The following is an 8,767-nucleotide window of genomic DNA, read 5'->3' as shown; positions in this document are numbered from 1 at the left end:
GGATCATAACTTAGAGCTGAAAGAGGCCTCAAGTTTAATCCACCCCTCTCCTTTTATAGTTGAGGAAAGTAGGCCCAGAATAAAGGAGTGACTTGCCCCAACACCACACAAGTATTAAGTGTCAAAGTCAGAATTTGAAACCAAGATCTTCCCAATCCAGTACAACAGAGGGGACTTCCTGAAAGTAAACATGGGATCTGCTACTATCCCACTCTTGGTTTAGTAGCATGGAGTTGTGTAGTGGTACTGTTTAGATGTCAGTAGCGCATTCCCCAGGCTTAGGAGTCCTAAGGTTTTCAATGGGTTGCCAGGTAAGGCTACCTGGGGAAAGAAATCAGGCCTGAACTTCACACCTCTGCCATACAGGAGCCCAATCCCCCTCTCCACCTGGCTGAGACTCCTGAGCTGCATCTTTTTGACAAGGCTTCAAATTTGCTTTGTCCCAGAGGGTGGGGCCTAGTCCTTGGGGCTGGGGATCTAGACAGATTCTTTCCTGTAGGGCCTAGCCAAGCCAGAAGAGCCCAGAGAAGAGGCAGAGGGAAAGGTTTCTAACTCCTGGAGTTTCTCTCTTTCTTACTGAAGGTTGTTAGGATGAATGAGGGGTTACATAACGTAACTCCCTTCTAATCCAAGAGGTATCTCCAGGAGTAGAAAGGAGTTAGCTATGCACAGATAGGACCTTCCTATGACCATTTGGCCAGAGGTCTGAAATGAGGGCAGACCCCCACTAGTGTATGGGGTCAAGCTGTAACCTGTATTCTCACCCCTTTCCCTGAAGGAAAGGCCTCAGTTTTCCCTAGGATGTCTGAGTCATATACCTAGTGCCAGACTCCAAAGGAGGCTCCTTATAAAAGGTGAATCAGACTAGAAATTAGAAAAAAAAAAAACCCTGAATTTTATTTCTAGCTCAGAGACTTGCTGCCTGGATGACCTTAGATAGGTCACCTCACCCTTTGGCCTTGTTACTTCATCTGTGAAATGAGGGGGTTGGACTATGGGGCCTTTAAGGTCCCTGCCAGACCTAACATTGTATGATTTCATGGGTTCTCTCATCCTTTGCCTTCCTTTGATAGTGGAGGAGGTGAGCAAAGGGGGAGATTGGGTTATCTCAGGGAAGGGCTATGGGTCTGTCCTTGGGTGGTTGGGTGGGCTCCTCTGGGAGCTATTCCCATTTCCATTTCTGTGGTGGTACCCCTCTTCCTGGCTTGGCTGTTCCCCCTTCCCCACTCTTGTTGGTCATTAGAGCATGGAGCCCCAGGGGCCTGGCCCCACCCACCTACTGGCAGGAGAGGAGCCCAGGGAGGAGAGGCGCCACTAACACCACAGCCCTTTGTTTCTCCTTAATGGGATGAGTTTCCGGGTGAGGTCCCCTCCCAGCCTCCCCTCTCTCCACCCTGAGGCTGGGGGTGTGTATGCGTGTGGACAGATAGGGTTCTCTCCCCCAACAGCATCCTGGCCCCTGACCCCAGAGTTGACAGCAGGCACATATATATATGTATATATATATATATACTGAGGAGAGCAGGGCACTTGGGGATTCCTGGATTTGGGCCAAAACTATGGGAGTCTCAGCCTACCCTGAGGCTTAAGCTCAGTTTCCCTGACTGAAGCTAGTTTCCTAGAAAGGGAGGGGCCCTCAGCCCCCATTTCTTTGCTTCTATTTACATAAGGGGAGGGGGTGTCAGTTCTTTTCCCAGAGGATTTACCTAAACTCAGAGAACAGAGAAGGGAAGTTGATTCTCATGCCCAAAAAGGAAGGCTCTGAGGGGTGTTCTGGGACCCTCAATGTCCTTTGCAGAATCTAGCCTTTCCTTCCAAGGAATTTTTGTTTTTTGAAGATGGGAGTAGAAGGGAGGGTAAGCAGTGGCAAAAAGCATAGTTTAGTGGGAACAGTGCTGGTTCTGCAATAGAGAGAGATTTGGTTCAGCAATTAGCAGCTGTTTAACCGTGGACACAGTCACCTAAATTCTCTCAAGTGTGATCATCCTCCCGCTACCCCCCAGGGCTTTTACGGAGGAAAGTGCTTTGTAAAATGTTATTAGGAAGAAATACAGGGGCTCACTGAGGGTTCCTCTTTGGGTCAGGGTCCTGGATATCACAAATCACAGGCCTGAGCTCCTCCCCAGCCCCTAGGACCTGAGAACACCACAGGGCTGTCAGAGTGGAGCAAGAAACCCCAGCATTCTGATCCAGAGGAACCTCTTATTGCCTACAACAATGCCTACTGAAGCCCAGGGAAAGGAGAGTGTTCCAAGCTCAGAGGAGGCTCTAGAATCCAAACCTGGAACCCAGATTCTAGAATCTATTACCCAGAATCTAAAGCTGGAATTCCAAGGCCAGAATTGGCCTGTCATCCACCCTCAGGGTGGGGTGGTAGAGACTACAGGGGTGGGGGAAGCATATGCTCTTTCACTGGGAAGGGCCAGGCTTAGGTGATGTCTAACGTCCCTTCCAAACTAGAAGCTGCTCTCTTCAGTCCCCTCCCTGGAATCGAGCTGTTTCTTTCGGCTGGGGGATGAGGCTGAGCCCCAAATGGAGCAGGGCTGCCAGCTAGTGGGGCTGGCTTTGCAGGGAGTAGTGAAAAGGGGGAGGGAAGGGGAGGAGGTGACTGGCGGTTGTGGGGAAGGAGGGTGGCTGAGGTTGGGAGCTTTGGAGTCCTGGGTCTCCCACCCACAGTGTGGCTGCTTGGGTGACTCAGCCAGACTCAGACTCTGGCTCCGGGGGGTTTAGGGGACTTATCTAAGCTGGGAGCTGTGTCTGGGCCAGAGTTGAGGCTGCCTTCAAACACCCACCCCCCCAGTCCATTGTTCTCAGCTCCTTTTGTACAGACAAGCTCAGAGTGGCCCCCTCCTCATCATTAATCTGGCAGTGGGCTTCATGCCCAGGCTGAGAGGTTCTCATTAAGCTGGGGGGCTTAGGGCAAGGAGGATAGGAGTTGGATGGGAGTATGGGAAGGCAAAACAGGAGATGGGACTTTCCTGCTTTCCTCATTCGGGCTCCAGTCTCTAGGACCCCATGTAATATAGGGTATATTATGGGGCTGTGGTGTGGAACTGATAGGAAGAGACTTAACTAGGGTCTGTTCTAGACCTCACTGAGTGACCCCCTCACTCCCTCAGGTCACTGACACTTCTTACACATGCACACTCTTCCCCCAGGTCACTGACACTTCCCACACATGCACACTCATATTAACTCAGGAAGAAAGGAAGCAAGTAAGCATTTATTAAGCTCTTACTATATGTCAGGCACTACGCTAAGCACTTTTAAACTATTATCTCATTTGGTCTTCACAAACAGCCCTAGGAGGCAGATGCTACTACTACTCTCATTTTAAGGTTGAGGAATCTGAGGCAGATGGAGATTAAGCTATTTGCCCAGGGTCCCACCTCTAGTGTCTGAGACTCTGGTCTTTCTTTGTTTGGGTTTTTTTTTGGGGAGGAGGGGGTGTTTTTGTGTGTGAAGCATTTGGGGCTAAGTGACTTGCCCAGGGTCACACAGCTAATAAGTTTTCAAGCGTCTGAGGTCATGTTTGAACTCAAGTCACCCTAACTTCAGGTCCAGTGCTCTATTCACTTTGTCACCTAGCCACCCAGAACTCAGGTCTTCTTAAGGCAAGTAGATTGCAAAGTGGATAGAGCATGGAACCTGGAGTCAGGAAGATCTGGGTTCAAATCCAGCCTCCAATTCTTATTTACTAGAAAAAACGTGACTGGGCATGTTTCTTAGCTTGTCTGCCTCAATTTCTTCAGCTGTAAACTGAGGATAATAATAATAGCACCTACCTCCCAGGGTTGTTGTAAGGATCAAATAAGATATTTGTAAAGAAGTTAGCACAATGCTCAGCAGGTAACAGATAATTAGTAAATGCTTGTCCTTGTCCGCTTCCCCCTTCCTGACTCCAGGCCTAGACCTCTATCCACTGCTCCACTTAGCACAGAATGACTGAGGGGAGAGAAGGGTTAACACAGGGGTAGGAGACCTTGGATGGGGTTGACCCCTCCCCCTAATCCCAGACAGGATTCCCCCTTACTCACTGGATCAGGAGCAGGTTTTTCTAGTGATGGTGTCAGGGGCTGAGGCCCCAGATAGGATCCCCCTTGAGGGGCCCACTTATGAGACAGGGAGAAATTGGAAGACCTCCAGAGAGTGGCTGAGGAGACCAGAAAAGAGGAAAGGGACCCCTACCAGCCTCTTTCCTTATTCCATTGGAATCCTAGTGAAAATTCCTGGCACTCAGAGGGAAAAGTGACCAGATCCAAAGGCTCCCCACACCCCACTCCACCTAGGGCACCCCCTTATCAGGGTTCATTGGGGAGGGGAAGGAAGGATTGAGAGCCAAGTGGCCAGTGGCTGGGAAAGGTCGGCTGTTCCCTTTAGCACCAGAGTTCAGAGTCAAAGCTAGTGATTTAGACACCAAGGAAACCAAGACAGAGACATGCGGAAGCAAAGAAATAATAAAAGAATCAAAACATAAACTATGCATGTGGTGTGTTCCACAAGCCTGGCACCTGTGCACATGAGCACCAATTCAGACACTCGTGGGAACACAGCCAGGAGCCCACAGACCCCTTCCTCTGACCTCACTAGCACATCCTTGCAGGTCAACTTGAGCAGGACCCCAGCCTAAGTATGCCATTACAAAAAGGTCTAGTATAAAGAGAAAGCCCTAGCTCTGTAGGCCACCATCCCTCTGCTCCCTTCTTTTCCTCCCCTGCCTCAGTTTCCCTTTGTGAGGTCATTGTTTAGGGTTCCACAAGGAGGAAAGCTGGGACTGAAGGTAGACAGAGGGAGCAGAGACAGAGGATGTGGTTGGGGGGGGGTGCAGACTAGCAGTGGGTGGGGTGCTTGGAGGGTAGGGCCCTGAAGAGGCCCTTGGGGGCCAGGCTGAGCCCTGGGGGGAGGGGGACGGAGATCTTGTTTGGCCAGTCGGGCCTGTTCTATCCCTTGCGCAAGGTGGCTGCTGCCGTGGTGGCTGAGCCTCAGAAAAGGCCTCTGAGTCACCCGTGGCTCCCCGGTCCTGACAGCCTGGTGATCCCCATTCAGGGGAGGGGAGAGGAGGAATGAGGACCCACTAACCAGAGCCTATCGAACTCAGGGTGGAAAGACGGGAAGTGAGCTGTAGGTGCCCAGTGTGTCCCCCATGGCCATTCCCTCATGCCCTCAGGGTGACCTCTCAGACGGGCTGCTTGTCTCCCTCTGGGTAATGATGTCATCGCCCTGACGCTGGCCGGTGCACTGGGTTGGGGAGAGGTGGAGGAGGAGGAGGAGGAGACACCACACCCTCCCCAGACTGGGAGCTAGGACTCCTGGCTTGTGCTGCACTGCTATGGTGAGTTCTGGGGCTCTCTGGTCAGAGCCCTGATCCATAAAGCAAAAGCCAGGAGACCCTCCTTGAGAGAGGAGAGGGCCGGGAAGTGGTGATGTCCTAGCCAGAGTAGACTGTTTGCACTCAAGATTCCATCTGGTTATTGACCTGCCTTTGCACAGGCTGCACCTCCTTTCCCCTCCCTCCCCCCACAAATTTTGAATTCACTCCCTCTTCACTTTCACTTCTTAGAATTTGGACCTTCCCTTAAAGCCCGGCACAAATACCACTCTTACTAGAGAACTTTCCTGTGCTCCCGAAGATGTTCCTTCTCTTCTCCCTACCCCTCTCCAAATTACTTTGTTTATGTTGTGGACGATTATCTATGTCCCACTTTTCCCTCAATAGACTGTAAGCTCCTCGAAGGTAGGGGTTGTTTCAGTTTTGTCTATCGTTGCTCCTGGAACAGTTGAATGAAGCAATACCTAAGTTGGGAAGCCCCAGAGAAGAGAGGTTACCAAGTTTGGTGTCCTAGGGCGTGATGCTGGTGGCATTCAGGAGTGAGGGGCCCCATCTAAGTTTCCTTCCCCACACAGAGATCTGAAACCCAACTCCTAGCCCTTCTCCTCATTTTGGAGCTAGGCATCTTTGATTTACAGAAGAGTCTTGAGTGGAGCTCCAGGGCTCATTTGGGGGAGAAATCCTGGCATAGCCCATGGCCAACTGGACTTCACCAAGACAAGGCACGTAGATGAGGGTTTTTTGTGGGAGAGGATCATTTAAAGAGGAAAGCATTTTCCCTGGACCAATGAGAACAGTTAGGGGATCCTCCCTGGGATTCAGGGTCTCACACAGCATTTAAATCTCATCATCCTCAGGGCAGCTAAAACCTGTCTCCACCTCTGAGCTTCCACAGTGGGGCTCGAGCCCTTATCTTTTTTGACCCTTTTGGGGTGGGGGGTAGTTTCCCTCTCTTCAGAGTGTGACCCCAGTCCCCAAGTCCATTGATGTGGGACTCTTCTCTACCAATAAAGTTACAAGAAGGATTTAGGTCTTGGTTTGAGGGCACCCTGTGGAGGGAAAGGTCGAGGTTCCCTTTGTACCTGCATGAAGCCCAGTCTTTTGAGAAGCTGAGGGGGAAGAAACCTCTGTTGCTTAGGCAGTCCCCCTCTCCCTGGGCCTATGTCATCCCCCCTCCCAAGTTCTTGCCCCCCCCCCCACAGTGAAGGACTGAGGTAATTGGGTGGGAGTGGGAAGAAGCAGAGGGGGGAGGGTGGTTAGCTGGACTCCCAAGGTGAGCTGGGTGGATCCAACATAGGTGCAGGCAGCTCAGGGCCCTGGCATCTGGCCCTGCAGGTCTGTCCCGTCCTGTTCTGTCCCTCCCTGCTCTCAGCAGCATCCTCCCTCCCTTTGCTCCTCCTATCTGGGGCCACAGGACCCCCTGGTTCTAATCCAGGCTCAGTCTGAGCAGGGTCCACCCCAGGGGGAACTCTGCTGCTTTCACTTCTTTCCTCTCAGAGGATAGGTGCAAGGGCCAATCCTGACCTCCCCTTACCGGCAGCTAGCCTCTCGCCTTTCCTCTGGATCTTGGAGAGCTCCCTTTCTGGAGGACTAAAGTAGGGAGGGAGAGTGAATAGCTAGGCTTCCAGCCTGTCCCACTGCATGTTCCCTGGTGTTGCCATTACCAAATTCTCTCCTCTCTCAACCCAATTTCTTCCTTGGTTTACCTGTCTTTCACCGATCTGCCCCTTCTCTTCTTATTTAAGTCTTTAACAAACATTTCTAGAATATCTTCTACATGCAAAGCATCATTTGCTAGTTATTGGGGATTTTAAAAAGACACAAGGAGTTGATTAAAATCTAATAGTCCTCCTTTCTCCACCCTCTCTCTCCCCTCTAATCCTTACCTATCTCTCTATCTCTGCCACAACCTCCTTTTTCTGCTCTCTGGTGCCCCCAAATTTTCTTTCAAACCATCCTTCATCAGAAGCCCTAGGCTATTCTTCCCTTAACCCGGAGAACTTTGAAGTTGTTTTTGGACTCCTTCCTCTCCTTTATCCCCAGTAGTCAATCAATCATCAGCTCTGTCAATTTTTTTTCCCCTCTGAAATGGCTTACATCTATCCCTCCCTTTCCATTCCCATTACCACCAGCACCTTCATGCCCATAGCCACATGCTTGGATTATCTTAACTGCTGCCTGGTCAATATTCCTGTCTCTGGTTTCCCCCTCTCAAATCCAATTTACATAATGCTTATTGTCAAGCTAATCTTTCTAGAATCCAGTGTTTTGTGGGAGAGGTGACATGGTGTAGTAGAAAGAGCAGTGTATTACAGCATCAAAAGACCAGAGTTCAAATCCTTCCTCAGGCACTGAGGTGCACCCTGGGAAATTTACTTAATCACTTGCCTCAGTTTCCCCAATTTATCAGTGGGCATAATAATAATAGTTAGCATTTAGATATTGTTTTAAAGTTTATAAAGAGCTTTTCAAATAGTATCTTGGTTGATCCTCACAACAATCCTATGAGGTATGTACTGTTATCCCAACTTTACAGATGAGGAAACTGAGGCAAGCAGAGGTTGAGTGACTTGCCCAGTGTCCATAACTAGTAAGCATTTAAGGCAGGATTTGAACTCAGGTCTTCTTGTCTCTAATACTTCCAGTCTCACAGGGTTGTTGTGAGCAAAGTATTTTGCAAACCTTAATGTACCACATAAATGTGAGTTACTGTTATTATCCCTTACCTCATCATGTGGTTGTGATGAAAATGCTTTGCAAATGTTGAAAGCAATAAATAAATGGTAGCTATTAATATAGGGGGTGCAGAAGGTAGAGTGCTGAGCCTAGAGTCAGGAAGACTCATCTTCCTGAATTTAAATCTGGCCCCAGACACTTACTAGCTGTGTGACCCTGGGCAAGTCACTTCACCCTATTTGCCTCAGTTTCCTCATCTGTAAAATGAGCTGGAGAAGGAAAAAGCAAAACCACACCAGTATCTTTACCAAGAAAACACCACATGGGCTCACAAAGAGTTGTACATGACTGAAATGACTCCACAACAACAAAATTGTTTTATTTCTTCTCTGATCAAAAGTCTACCCTGGGTCCCTTTCCCCCCACCCCCACCCATATCATGTGAGTGCTTTTGTCTGGTTTCAGTACCTGCTTTCCATGTATCTATCTCCACCCTCTCTATCAAACTATTTTCTACTACTCCCTATCACACACCCTCTACTCTAATCCAACTGATCTCATTGTCCCACAAATAGGCTATTCTTCCTCTGGCCTCTCACATTGTTCTTCTCCCCTGAGATGAAGCCTTTCTTTTAGCTTAACCCGCCAAATTCCAGCTACCCCAGCTAAAGTTCTGCCTGTTTCATGAAGCCTTCCCTGATAACTCTAGCCCAAAATGATTTTCCCCTTTTACTGACCCTTTAAGACTTAACATCCTGTATG

At 49.5% G+C, this 8,767-nt stretch overlaps 2 protein-coding genes across 6 annotated transcripts in view; one reads left to right on the top strand and one right to left on the bottom strand.

Moving 5' to 3' along the window:
- UFC1 (ubiquitin-fold modifier conjugating enzyme 1) overlaps positions 1-8,767 on the bottom strand; it is a 428,252-nt gene that overhangs the window by 83,082 nt on the left and 336,403 nt on the right. The gene's annotated exons all lie outside the window — the stretch shown is intronic.
- NECTIN4 (nectin cell adhesion molecule 4) overlaps positions 1-8,767 on the top strand; it is a 19,987-nt gene that overhangs the window by 1,135 nt on the left and 10,085 nt on the right. The gene's annotated exons all lie outside the window — the stretch shown is intronic.

The sequence above is a fragment of the Petaurus breviceps genome, unplaced genomic scaffold, assembly GCF_028583685.1.
Source record: "Petaurus breviceps papuanus isolate PSGF00001 unplaced genomic scaffold, PetGlider_PUasm1.0 90808, whole genome shotgun sequence".
NCBI lineage: Eukaryota > Metazoa > Chordata > Mammalia > Diprotodontia > Petauridae > Petaurus > Petaurus breviceps.
Note: the sequence above shows the minus strand (reverse complement) of the source record. Positions and strands in the feature narration are given on the sequence as shown.